Here is a 13,711-nt window from a genome sequence, read left to right as displayed (position 1 = left end):
CTCACTGCAAGCTCCGCCTCCCGGGTTTATGCCTTTCTCCTGCCTCAGCCTCCCAAGTAGCTAGGACTACAGGCGCCCGCCACCTTGCCTGGCTAGTTTTTTGTATTTTTTAGTAGAGACAGGGTTTCACCGTGTTAGCCAGGATGGTCTCGATCTCCTGACCTTGTGATCCGCCCGCCTCGGCCTACCAAAGTGCTGGGATTACAGGCTTGAGCCACCGCGTCCGGCCGACACAGAAACTTTTTTAAAAGATTATATACTATTAGACCAATTTCGAGATACTAAACTCCCAGGCTTCATTTGAATGTAAAAGAAACACTACCAAAATAACCTAATATATGAAAATCTAAACATGCAAATAAAGGTGTGCCTGGTTATAATATTCTCCCTCCCAAATCACTTGCCTATGGTTTTTCTTAAGTTAATCTGATATCCTTAAATAATCACACCAGTTTTTACAGATACACATTTACAGAGCAAATTGATACTTGCACTTTGTATGCCAAACAATTTTCTGAAGCATAAAAACTTCATGCTGGGGGTGATGTATGTCATTACTAAATCAATTGTATGATTAGAATGGAGAACAGCAAGATGCAATAGTAGGGCAGTCTAAAATCTGTCATACAGAAATCCACCAGGGAAAATTAAAAACCAACACTTTGCGGATACCAAGAACCAAAATATCATATAAAGTTATCTTTCATAGACCTGTCATAACAAGTGTCAGACAACTAGAAACAAATTTTAAAATACGTTCCTTCTTCACAACAACCCTCTTCATTTGATCTAGGTTTATTGTCCTTCCAACTCAAACCAACAAGACACCATACCTCATGAAGTGGTAATTATACTGCCACAAATGGTGACAGAGTAATCATATACTCTCTGAAGGTCCATGTAGGCTGCAGTATCTTTTTTTTTTTTTTTTTTGAGATGAAGTTTCACTCTTGTTGCCCAGGCTGGAGTGCAATGGTGCCATCTTGGCTCACCACAACCTCTGCCTCCCAGGTTCAAGGGATTATCCTGCCTCACCCTCCCGAGTAGCTGGGATTATATGCATGCACCACTACGCCCAGCTAGTTTTTTTGTGTTTTTTTTTTTTGAGTGGAGACGGGGTTTCTCCATGTTGGTCAGGGTGATCTCAAACTACCAACCTCAGGTGATCCACCCGCCTCGGCCTCCCAAAGTGCTGGGATTACAGGCATGAGCCACTGCGCCCGACCGTGGGCTCCAATATCTAATCCAAAGTATTCTATTCCTTCAACTATAATTTACCTCCTCCTAGCCCTCATTCCATCAATTTCATTTTTCTTCTTTGAGAAAATAAATTCCTTTTCCACAGTCTAGCACATCAACTTCTGTGTGTTATTCCCCTACGGTAAATTCTGTATCATAATTATATTCCTTTCTCAAACTTACTTGGATTTCTTTCAATTTCTCAATTAACTATATTTACTTTCATCCTTTAGGTATCCATTCCTAATTTTAAATATTCATTTAAAAGAATACTAAACTTAAAACTTATTAAGATTTTAATTAATCTGAAGGATTAGAAACTTGATAAACACAGGGTTGAGAGATTTCATACTCCTATTCTGCCTGGGTAGAGATGTTAAAAAAAAAAAAAAAAAGCCCTCATTTATCCTACTAACCATTAAATGACCAAGAATTATCAGTTCGTATTTCTAAGCAACAAATCACACACTTTGATATTCTAATAGAAGACAGAAACAAACACATGCCAGCAACCTCGCCCCGATATCTATCAGCAACCTGATAGATATTAGGTAGACAACTAACGCTGGCTACATAAACATCTGGACTACTGTAATTCCATCACTTCATTTCAGAATACTAAATTCTTAAATGGTTACCAAAAAAAAAAAATTAAGATACAAACAGAACCAAAAGAGGTTATTGATAATGAATACTATGGTGCAAACCAGACTTTTTTTTAAAGCTGAAAATTCTACAAATTACTCAGTTAACAAAGCCTAAGAGAAAATTATACTTTATAAGTGTTTGGTCTTTATTTCTCTCCTCAGGATTTTTACCATATGATTTATGAAAAAAAAGGTGAAGTCACTTTATTTCTGAAGAAATTTTCTAGACTCATTTAAGAGAAAAATGGTGTGACTCACTGAAAACAGTATAGGGATAGAGGCAGTCTCCTGTCATTTACTCATTCATTCACGTTTACATTTAAGCAAGATACAAATATGTATTGATCACCTATTTTCTGCTTTGTATTGCAGAAGTTCCTTCTTCTGGAAGTTTACCATCCACATGATCCTCTATTATTGGAGCTGTGTAAATTTTCACAAATTATATAATTACTTTGAGTTTCATCGGCTGCAAAAAACTGAACAATAACAATATCTACTTTATAGATTGACTGTGCAAATTAAATAGGATATAAGGGGTCTACACTCAAAAACATGATTCCCTTCTCCCTGTAGGTTCATTACAGATAGGACATTAATCAATGGCTCCCAACCTTTCTACAAAAAAACCCTATTCCCTTCCATGGATTTCGCGTCTTTAAAGATTTTTGTCTACCAACTGCATTGACATCTTATTAATCACGTAAGTAAAAGTTAATCAAAATCACACAAGTAAAAATTCTCAAATTGCCAAAGACTTAAAAACTAACAAAACCCAATGCTAGGATCTTGAAGGGATAAGTACAATATTTTATTTCCTTAACAATCTGGAAATCGCTACAATGCATGATAATGATTTGAGTCAATATAATCACTGGTCAAAGAAAAGATACATAATATTTTACCTGTATAAATCTGTTTAGAGTAAATGCACAATTTTCATTTGGCCTTTTGTAATACTAATCATAATTCCTTCCTATCTCTGCAGATCCCTGGGAAAAACACAATTTATGGACCATAAATCAGTGATTCTGTATGTCTAGAAAAACTACTGGTTATCCTACAGATTTAAATGAGTATTATTAGTAACACCATCTTCAAATTCATAAGTTGCATATATTTACCCATAAAGAGAAATAATATCCGGTGAGTTGTTCCCTATAAACCTCATCTACCAGGCTTTTCCTAGTCTTGTGATGACAAGGGTCTTCTTGTTCTTCCTCAAACACGATGACCTGCTTCCCACTTTAGGGCCTTTGCACCAACTGGGCCCTCTGCCTGGTTCATTCTTCTTATATACCGCTATGTGTCTGGCATTTTGTAATTCGGGTGCCACATTAAATTTCACCATCTCAGTGAGCTTTTCCACAACACTCAGTTTAAAACCCTTTCATCATTCTCTATCATTTCATCTTGCTACAGTTTCTTCATGGCATTTGGGACCCCTGAAACGATCTTATTTACTTGTTTTTCTACTGTGTTTCTCTACGATCATCAACCCTTCAGTGGTATAAAAATTGCCATGAAAGCACATCTTATTCACTGCTAAATCTCTGGTTCCTAGAATAGTATCAAGCACTCAATAATCACTCAATAAATACATGTTGGACGAGTAACCAAACTGTTTATTATTACAGTAGGGAATAACTGATTTCTTAGTCAAGAATTTATAGTTAGCATTCAAAATTGCTGATTCAAAAGGAGTATAAAAAAAATCTTCTGATAAAGAAAAATATACATAATATTTTATTCAACCAGTAGGCTTCATTGTCTTTTATTTTAATCCTCTGGGATAGGCTATAATACTCTATTCACATTTCAGACACTTCATATGTCACCTTATATAAAAATTAAATGAACTATCTTATAACAGTATACCATAAACTGCTAGCTACTTAATTTAATAATGTTTCTGTCAAGATGCAAGCACATTTCTAAAAATGTAAGACAACAGTCCATCATAGTGACAATACCAGAATGGCCCAAACTAAGGACTACGCTATTCTCTCAGCTACAGTTTAAGGAGTAGGAGTGATGGGGAAAGAATGACTATAGTTCAGAATTCTGCTGGACAAACAGGCAGAAGTATCCTCAAACCTATTCAAGAGAGACTCATAGTCTGTAGACATTAAATTATCGTTTTGAATATCTGAAGCCCCTTTAGTAAATGAAATTTCATTCAGTTGACCAGACCTGGGCTTTTGCAGATTCGCATAGCAAAAAAAAAAAAAAGTCACACGCACACAATCCCCAACACTACAATGAGCACTATGAGTTACATTTGCTTATTCATTTAAAAATATTTTCAAGGATACTTTTAAAGGGAAGAGACTTGAGTAAAAATTATAAGGACTTTATTTTTGAATTTAGGCAATATTTGGAAACTAAAAGAAACATTAAGAAAGGTATGACAACTCACTGTTTTAAAAAATGCAAACACCTTAGAAGTATCACAAGCCTGTATTTTTTTAAATTGGTGGTTGCTTCTTTTCTCCATTGGAAGATAGCGAGCAAACAATTCACAGTTCATGTGAGTTTACTTATTAGTCAAAAAGAAATACTATTAATATCAATCTCTGGCTAACTTGCTTTATATTATTCAGTCAAGTGGAAAATATGAGTAGAGCTCTAGTCAGGTACTAGAATGACTAAAAATGGCATCTGCAAACTCTCTTTTTTTAATTAGGAAAATTCAGGGGTGAGGGAGAAAACAGGAATACTAAAAGTAATGTTTTTCTAAAGATCATACACCCAATTTCCCATTTTTTTGCTTCTATATTTTACTTAGAAGCTGCTTAACAAACAAGAACTCTATATTTCACTTCTCATCACCTCTGCTCACACAACTGGTGTTTTTAAAGTCCTGCGGCAATCACAAATGCTACAAAAACCACATGCAGAAGAACTTCACCTTACAGTGAAGAGTTTTAAGGTAACACCTCCAGAAATACAAAGTCTAAAAGCGAGGATATCCTGTTAATCAGGAACTCAAAATGCTATCTAAATAAAATTACTGCAGGAGATTGTGCATATATATTTTTAAAAGCATAAATATATGCTTTTTACTGATGAAATGATAGGAATCTCGGAATGTTTTATCCTTCAATTTTTTAAAAACCAATAGTAACAAGCAAAGTATACTGAGTCCCATCTTCTCTCAAAGGCTGCCTAACTGCATATAAGCCTAGACTGTTTCTTTTGAATTTAATCTCCAAATTGGTTGCACAGATCTTCACAACCATGAAGCCTAAGCACTTCCCCCAAAACCCTCCGTTTTCCTTTAAACCCTCAGATCTTACCTTACCTGTGTTTATATTAATCCAGATTCCCTGTCTTCAACCTCTTCCTTCCTCAATTCATTCTGTACTCTACAAGCAAATTCATCTGCTTTTTGATGAATGCTTTTATCAAGTCATTTTCCGCATACCAAAGCTTGCACTCCTGAAAAAGTCTACTTACCAACCTAGCATTCAATGGCTTAAAAGTCTAACTCCAATCTCCATATTTCTCCCTTATCTCCATATTTTCTAACTATACAAAAGTCTAGGCTTCTGTCAAATTAATCACCTGTCCTCCAACTTCTCCTGAACTTTCCTTCTATCTTGGCACACGCCATTCCTACCACAAAGAATGTCCACCATTCCCCTCCTGCTGCCACTGCTCACCACAGCCCATTTGCATTTCTGTATTTATTCATGTAAACAAGAACACAAAAATGAGATATTTCTTGCCCTTGAGGAGACTGTCAGAAAAAACAAATTTAATGAAAATAGCTAGTTTTTATTAAATACCTATGTGCCAAGTGGTCTTACGCATTATTTCTAATCCTCTCAACAATCCTACGGGGTAGATATTATTATTCTCCTTTTATAAAAATAAGGAAGCCAAGGTTTAGAAAAATAAAATCATACACATATTTAGCAGGTTGCCTCAAATCATATACTTAGTGAGTGGCAAAGCAAGGACACGAACCCAGGCTGCCTAACTCCAGAGCTACTGCTCTAAACACTAATAGATTTTTTGTTTTTAAAGTCAGAACCATGTGACTACCCCCTTCATCTATCTGAAATAATTTAGTTTTACATAATATTTCTACTTATTACATACTATAAAACAAGCTTTCTCATGTTTGTCATTTTAATAAAAGAATATTAAAATTCTAGCTCTCCAAAAAAAATGCTCAAATTGCAACTTCAGGGTAATTTTTTGTGTCACAGATTACTTTTACCTAAAATATTTTTAAAGAAACTCATTTCAGTAAGTTTTTTGGAAGATAACTGCAAATTTCTTTCATACACTATGATGGTTTTACACATTACTAATATGAGGATTTTTGCTATTACCCCCAAGAATGTAACAGATATCTATCACATTGGCAAAGACTGTAAAAACTGACCTACTCAATGCCATTGAAGGTGCAGTGAGACACATACTCTTATACACAGGGTAATCACCCTCTGATCCAGTTACCCCACTTCTGGGAATCTATCCTACAAGAAGAAAAAAAACCAGAGATGCAATCAAAGATACATGTACAAAAAATGCCTGTTCCAGTATTATTTAAAATAGTAGTATTATAAAGAATCAACCATAAAGTCTCAATCTAGGAGACCAACATCCCATTCAGGAAAAAAAAAAAGTAGGATCAAAACAGTATATATAAAGTTATAATTCTAAGTTTTGTAAAAAAATAAATAAATAAATAATCTGTACATGCAAGGAACGAACTGGAAAAATGTATATTAAAAATATTAGCAGTAATTTTTTCTGGATGATAGGATCATGGATGTTTTCAATTTATTCTTTACACTTAACATTCTTTTCAAAATATGCCACAGTATAACATGAATTACTATAAACAGAAAAAAATAATGTTTAAGCAGTTATAACCACTGAAAAACATCCTGAACCTAACAAGGGCGTATTTCTTGGAATATGAAATACATTTCTTAGTGCAAAGAAAATGTCAGACTTGTTTCCAGCTTCTATTATGCCCAGAAGCTTGTTTCCAGCTTCTATTATGCTCACCTTTACTTTTAGGTTGTGTAAAGAATGTCATCCAAAACTCAGTAGTACCTGTATTTATGAAACTGCACAAGGTCCACTATCTAAAAGTCAGCCAATGTTCCAAAAGAAAGAATCACAGTTAAATGGACTATTTTATTATATATGTCTACTGAGAATAATACATGTCCAATTAATCCAAACTCAAAACATGCAAAAATGGAAAAACCAGAACAATTATTCTCATTTTGCAAACTAACTAAATATATTATTGTTGCCTTATAAGTACATCATAATGAGGTTGGGAGAGAAGAGGATCTTGAAAATAAAACTGTCAAGCTAATAAGAGTCACTAAAAATGCACATTTATGCATGTTGTCTATTTGCACATTTCTGTCCTAGCAGATAGTTGACTTTAGTGGCAAAGGATGATTTTAATCAGCGTAGAAAAAAATATTAACATGCCATTCTACAAAACAACTTCTGACATTAAACAGAGAATTGAAATTGCTAGCTGAACCAGGAAACAACTTCCCTACAATGTCTGTATATACAGGCATATGTGTGTGTGTGTGTGTGTGTATGTATACATATGCAGAAAAGCTATTTACTAAAAATAAGTTTTGGACTGAAGTAAAATAGGCAGTAAAGCAAAAAATTCTTATTTAACTCTATTTTAAACAACTGGGAAACTGATTTGGTCCAATACTAATAAGCTGTTAGAAAACAAGACCACCGAAATAGCTGTTCACCAACTAAGAGAATTTGAAATGTCCACAATTTATTTTACTTATAAAAATGAGTATCATTCTATTTTCACTCTATAATGAAAATACAACAGTGATTTACAAAACACATGACAGGTTGTGGCAAACAAAATAAACTGCTAGACTATAAATTCCTTAAAGCAGAAACTACACCTTCACATCTCAGTATTCATCAAAGAGCCTAATTTGGGGTTACTCAAACATCTGTTCAATGACTGAATCTGAAATCTATTAATGAAATTATGAATTAACTGTGGTGGCACACGCCTGTAGTCCCAGCTACTCAAGAGGCTGAAGTGGGAGGATAGCTTGAGCCCAGGAGGTGGAGACCAGCGTGGGTGATATAGCAAGACTGTGAAAGAAAAAGGAAGAAAAGGGAAATAGAAAAAGAAAAAGAAAAAGGAAGAGGAAGAGAAGAGAGAAAAAAGAAAAGAAATTATGCAACCTATTCACAAGCACAGGATGGAATTGAAAGGGTAGTTACAAAGGTATCAATACATTTGGGCTAGATTGTTAACTGTGTAAAACTGAAAGATTAGTGTTAAAATTTCAACTGCTACAATATTTAACTTAGTGCCTGTTTGCTTAATGTTTTATAATACAGCCAACGTGTCTAGAACAGAATGAACATACTGATAAAGGAATTTTAACATGTCACTGAAAATACAGTGAGTGAATTTACTCTCTGGATTACACATCTGACATATCTGAAATGTATATAGTCAGCAATAAGAGATTTCCACTACTAACTTACAGTCATATAAACTGCATTTGTGATATATCCAAATAGTTGTATTCAGTTCTTTGTGCCTCTTTTTATAGTTTTGTCTTTTCTAAAGACAAAAAACCAAACAAACAAAAAACAGTTAAAAAACAAAAGACAGCTAAACCACAGTCCTATCATGAACAAAATTATCTTTTACATCCAGAATAAGTGGGTACAGCACTGCACTGCAAAAAACCATGAATGAGTAGTAACATGTTATAGGTGTATACACCTAGGAGTTCAAGGTAAGGCACTTCAAGTTTTAATTAACCCAATAGTATCTTTTATTCATTTTTTTTGAGTTTAATATACTGCTATTCTTATGAAATATGGCCTAATTTAAATACATTCAGACACTAAAACATATGAATACATATTTAATTTTAAATTTGGTTAACTTTAACACTTTGAACCACTCTATCAGTATAAACTAAACAGGTTAGAGGTAAGAAACACTGGGAAAATTTGAGTGACTTATAAAGAAATTTTTTTCAGATTTATCTAACCTAAATTTATATAGCCTAAGTAAATAAGTCATTAGTACTTTTTAAAAAGCCATTACCTTGTCTACTGATTGGAGTTTATTTCATAAAACATTTAATTTTCCATGTGGATATCATGTACTTCTGAAAATTTTATTAAAAGAATTATTTTAAACCACTTATAAAAGCACGTTATTTCCTGTTTCAACTCTACCTTAATAACCATACACAATTTCCTTTTTTTATTGGTGCACGTGTATATGCGTGTTTGTACCTTCTACCTCTAAAAGGTTTATTTTCAAGCGGAAATGAGAGCACGGCATGGTTCTCTGTTGAACTGCTTTGTTGATCAGAACCTCATGATAATGAACAAAGCTAAGCTTATAGGTTCAATACTCATCTGGATCATTTAACTTTGAAACAAAGTGCCTTCTTAACCAGTCATCTCACAACTGTGTGTAGGGGACTGAGAGAACGTGAATTATGCAGTGCAAATCTATACCACTATTACAAAAGTTTCAAAATGTAAATGAGCTAATATTAACATCATCTTTGTATATGAAAAACTGAAAATCACATAAAAACGAATGCTTGTAATTCCCATACTTCATGCACACAGTAAAAGAAAAAATGGACACTTCATCTGTCTCAGTAACATACTAAAGCTTAAATATTTTTGTTTAATGCTAATCTGTTTCACAAGATATGAATCTGGCATTAAGTAATGCAGCACTTACATGACATCAGAATAAGCAAAACATTCTTGGAAATAGGCCGTAACTCTTCTTACAAATGATTAGGTGTAATCAATTAATTGTTACAACCAATTAATTTGGAAAGTGACATTATAAACAAGTAAACTTACACTCAATGTATCTCAATATTAAAATATAAATGCTTTACATTAGTTATTTTCATTGATCAACTAAAGAGAATTTTAGAACCACGAGATTAGAAGTTATCTGAGGTTCAATGAACATTTACGGTGTCCCTATCACATGTCAGAAACAGAGCAAGGTGCTTTCAAGTAACTCAAATGATTCAACGCACTCCCTTGCATAGATGTCAAAGCTCCCCACCTATGTCAAATTAAGCCATCTAGGTTCCAGAACCAGAAATACTGGGCAAAGCCCTCAAAATGGTATAGTTTTCTATCAAAACTGGTATCATCATCCCCTATAAACCAAATAAAATTTCAATGTTGACCTATTTAACAAAAACAATAGTCTCAGTCACACGAGGCCAGCACTTTGAGAGGTCGAGGCAGGCGGATCATGAGGTCAGGAGTTCGAGACCAGCCTGACCAGCATGGTGAAACCCTGTCTCTACTAAAAAAAATACAAAAATTAGTCGGGTGTGGTGGCACACACCTGTAATCCCAGCTACTCAGGAGGCTAAGGCAGGAGAATTCCTTGAACCTGGGAGACGGAGGTTGCAGTGAGCTGAGATCACATCACTGCACTCCAGCCTGGGTGACAGATCAAGACTCTGTCTCAAAAAAAAAAAAAAAAAAAAAAAGTCTCTTGAACAACTATAAAGAATTACAACAAAAAAATTCAACTGTGAGTCTACAACTAAGTACCTACACAATTTACTGCAAAGAACAAAACATGGGGCTGTCACAGCTATAAAATTCTAAAAACAGCACACAAAACAGAAATTAAACAAATTACAGATACCATTAAAAATCGCTTTGTTGCTGGCCACAGTGGCTCACACCTGTAATCCCAACACTTTTGGAGGCCAAGATGGCCGGATCACTGGAGGTCAGGAGTTTGAGATCAGCCTGGCCAACATGGTGAAATCTCATCTCTACTAACAATAAAAAAAAAAAAGAAAAAATTAGCTGGGCGTGGTGGTGGGTACCTGTTATCCCAGTTACTCGGGAGGCTGAGACAGGAGAATCGCTTGAACCCAGGAGGCAGAGGTTGCAGTGAGCCAAGATTGCACCACTGCACATCAGGCTGGGTGACAGAGCAAGACTCTTCTTTTAATTTTTAAAAATATCCCTTTGTAAGGAAAAAAACAACTACCAACATGAAAATTTGGATGTCTAATCCCTATTTTATATAAAATATCATCAACCATACACTAAAGTTCATAGGTAACACTAAACATTGGCAAGATCTGGAGTAACTTAACTATTACAATACAAATCATGACAGACTGTGAAACCCCCTGAGGGCAGAGACCTGTCTAATTCATCTCTGTATCCAACAATTAGCACCCTGTAGTTAAATGTTGAAGAGAGATAAGCTAACATTCGAACTTTAAATGTGCGCTGTTGAAATATTCAACTTAACAATCTGAAAGATCTCCTTTTATGACTGACATTGTTTTTCAAATGTTAAACAATAATGTCCAATGCAAGTATAGCACTGGCATTACCATGAAAGGTTTGTCAACAACTGTGGCTGTCAAAATTAGTATAACCTAGTCTTCAGAGTATAAGGCAGGGTAAGGAGATAGAAACAGTGGCAGGGAAGGGTAGTGAGGGAAGACTGAGACTGGTGCAGAGACCTGAAGGAAGTGAGGGATATATTACAGGCAGAGAGGACATCAAGTGCAGACACCTGAGTGTATTTTACCTTTTTGGGAACTAGGAGGCCAGTGTGGCTGGAGTACAGTAAGCAACAGGAAAAGTAAAGGGGCTTGAGATTCAAGAAATAGCCGGGCCGCTGTAAGGCTTGTAGGCCATGGTAAGAACTTTGGATTTTACCGCCGAGATGGGAAAACACTGGAGGGTTTTGAATAGAAAAAAGACTTGTTCTGAAGTTTGTGAGCATCATTGTAGCTGCTGTGTGGAAATCAACTTGGGGTGGAGGGGCAAGAGTGGAAGCTGGAAGATCAATCAGGAGATTAATAATCTTCATTTCTAACCTTTTTCAGTGACTGCAAAAGTGTGTATCTTTCTGCTGTTGGGCCAGTAGTTTCCTTTTCTTCCCATCTATTAAAATAACTAAACGAACATGTGCATACACAACATTTTCTTTCTTTTGGAATATTTCCTTGGGATTCATTTCCAGAAGGACTACAGGATCAACGTATATGAATATACTTGTCGTCTGGGGTATATTAAGCGTAGATACTGTCCTTCCTGAGGCCATACAAAGAGTGAACAAAGGCTTTTGAGTTAATATCTAACTGTGTAACACTGAGGGATTCCATCCAGTTCACTTCTAAGACAGATGTTCATGGTTGGCTTCAGAGGGTCCCTAAAATTAATGCAAAATTTTGTGAATAAATACCTATTAACTTTATTCTGGGAAGAGAGTTTATATATTTCATCATATTCTCAAAGGTGTCAGTGGCCTAGAAAAGGTTAAGAATTACTATTTTACAAACTGGAAATGGACTGCAATATCCTAATATAGGGTACCTCTCAAAAGGACAGAAGATTTAACACCTGGACTCATCTTTGTAATCATTCAATTCATTCAACAAATACTGAACATATGATCCTCAATACCTAACAGCTAATCGTATCTGAAGTAGACCGTAATTTAAAACACCAAAGAAACTAGACAGGATTCACTGAAATATCACGCTACAAAAGAATATCGAACCATATAATTTCAAAACAAAAATGTTACAGGAAAGCATAATAAAGACAGAAAGTCTGGGGCCTAATTTAACGCTTATTATGTCAAAGTATCACAGAAATAAATTACATCACAAGGAAAGAAAAACTACACATAGGCATGTCCACCCCCACACATTCTGACAGGAAACCCAAAGAAAGTTTCCAAATCCTGTTTCCAGCAGCATCTCTTCTGAGACGGCCCTTCATGCTTTTGACGGTAGGAGCCCCAAGTTAAATCTAAGAGCTGATGCTTTACTCTTACTGTAATAAAAACAGAACTATCATCCGCCACCTAAGGAGAAGAGTGGCCACCTGTAGGGCTGTGGCTCATTCACCTTCTGCCCTATTATTTTATTTCATTTTTTATACCTCCTCCCTTCAAAGAAGTAACAAAACTATTTTCCCTCCAAAACAGAATGCATTACTCCTCAACGGCAGTTCTTTTTCCAAGAGGTCAAAGGTTCCCTAAACTCTGGTTCTCAGCTCTATGAGGAGATCCCATTTTGTACGCACAAATGTCTTCCTCTCATCTTCTCCCCGTAGCAGTAAATTACACAATTCGGCTGAAGACACTGTCCTTAACTTCCTGAGTAAGGGGGCAAGAGATACTCTCACCAACGCTAGTTTGAAGGATAACAAGAATCACACCGTGACCTCTTCCCTAACAAAATTCAGGGAAGAAGCAGAGACGCATGAAAAGTAACATTGAAAAGGCGAACACATGGTAAGCTACGGAAGACAGGGGGGTAAAGAAGGCGGGAAAGGGGCTGGAAGGTGGAGTGGGATGTAGATGTCAGCCCTATTCACTGGGGGAATAAAGGAAGGAAAGGGAGACCCTGAACCCTGACAGAAGTGAGCCCGGAGACAGCAACGCTCCAGTCTACCCGCACTTCTACAGCAGAGGACAGAGAATTCACCCAACCCTCCAACCCCCTTCCCCGTGTGTCCCCCCGCCCCTCCCTCCGGCCCAAAAGGGAGAGCTGGGTTTGAAGGAAGCTCTGACCCTAGACAGGGGACATGCAAGAGGAGGAAGGCAGCGATGTCCAACCTTCTACGTCTCTCAGGCAGTGAGGGACGAGGGCACCGTGTCTGGGGAGACGGCGAGGTAAATGGGCTTGTGCTATGACACCTCAGGGAGTTGAAGGGTGGGGGACACAATGTCCTCTTTCTCTCCCACAGCCGGCCGGGGCCCCTCCCGACGGTCTCCCGCAGGCCTACAGTCG

General features: G+C 36.3%; 1 protein-coding gene across 2 annotated transcripts in view; it reads right to left on the bottom strand.

Annotated features, from left to right (window-relative positions):
• Positions 1–13,711, bottom strand: part of RAP1A (RAP1A, member of RAS oncogene family) — a 180,800-nt gene that overhangs the window by 78,168 nt on the left and 88,921 nt on the right. The window contains exon 1 of one of the 2 annotated variants that reach the window (XM_012000718.1): positions 13,537–13,711. The exons of the other annotated variant lie outside the window; for it this stretch is intronic. The gene's annotated coding sequence lies outside the window, so the exon portion shown is untranslated. The remainder of the gene's footprint in view (positions 1–13,536) is intronic. 2 annotated transcript variants of the gene reach the window in all.

This window comes from Mandrillus leucophaeus, unplaced genomic scaffold (assembly GCF_000951045.1).
Source record: "Mandrillus leucophaeus isolate KB7577 unplaced genomic scaffold, Mleu.le_1.0 Scaffold64, whole genome shotgun sequence".
NCBI lineage: Eukaryota > Metazoa > Chordata > Mammalia > Primates > Cercopithecidae > Mandrillus > Mandrillus leucophaeus.
This window is presented reverse-complemented; position numbering and strand designations above follow the sequence as displayed.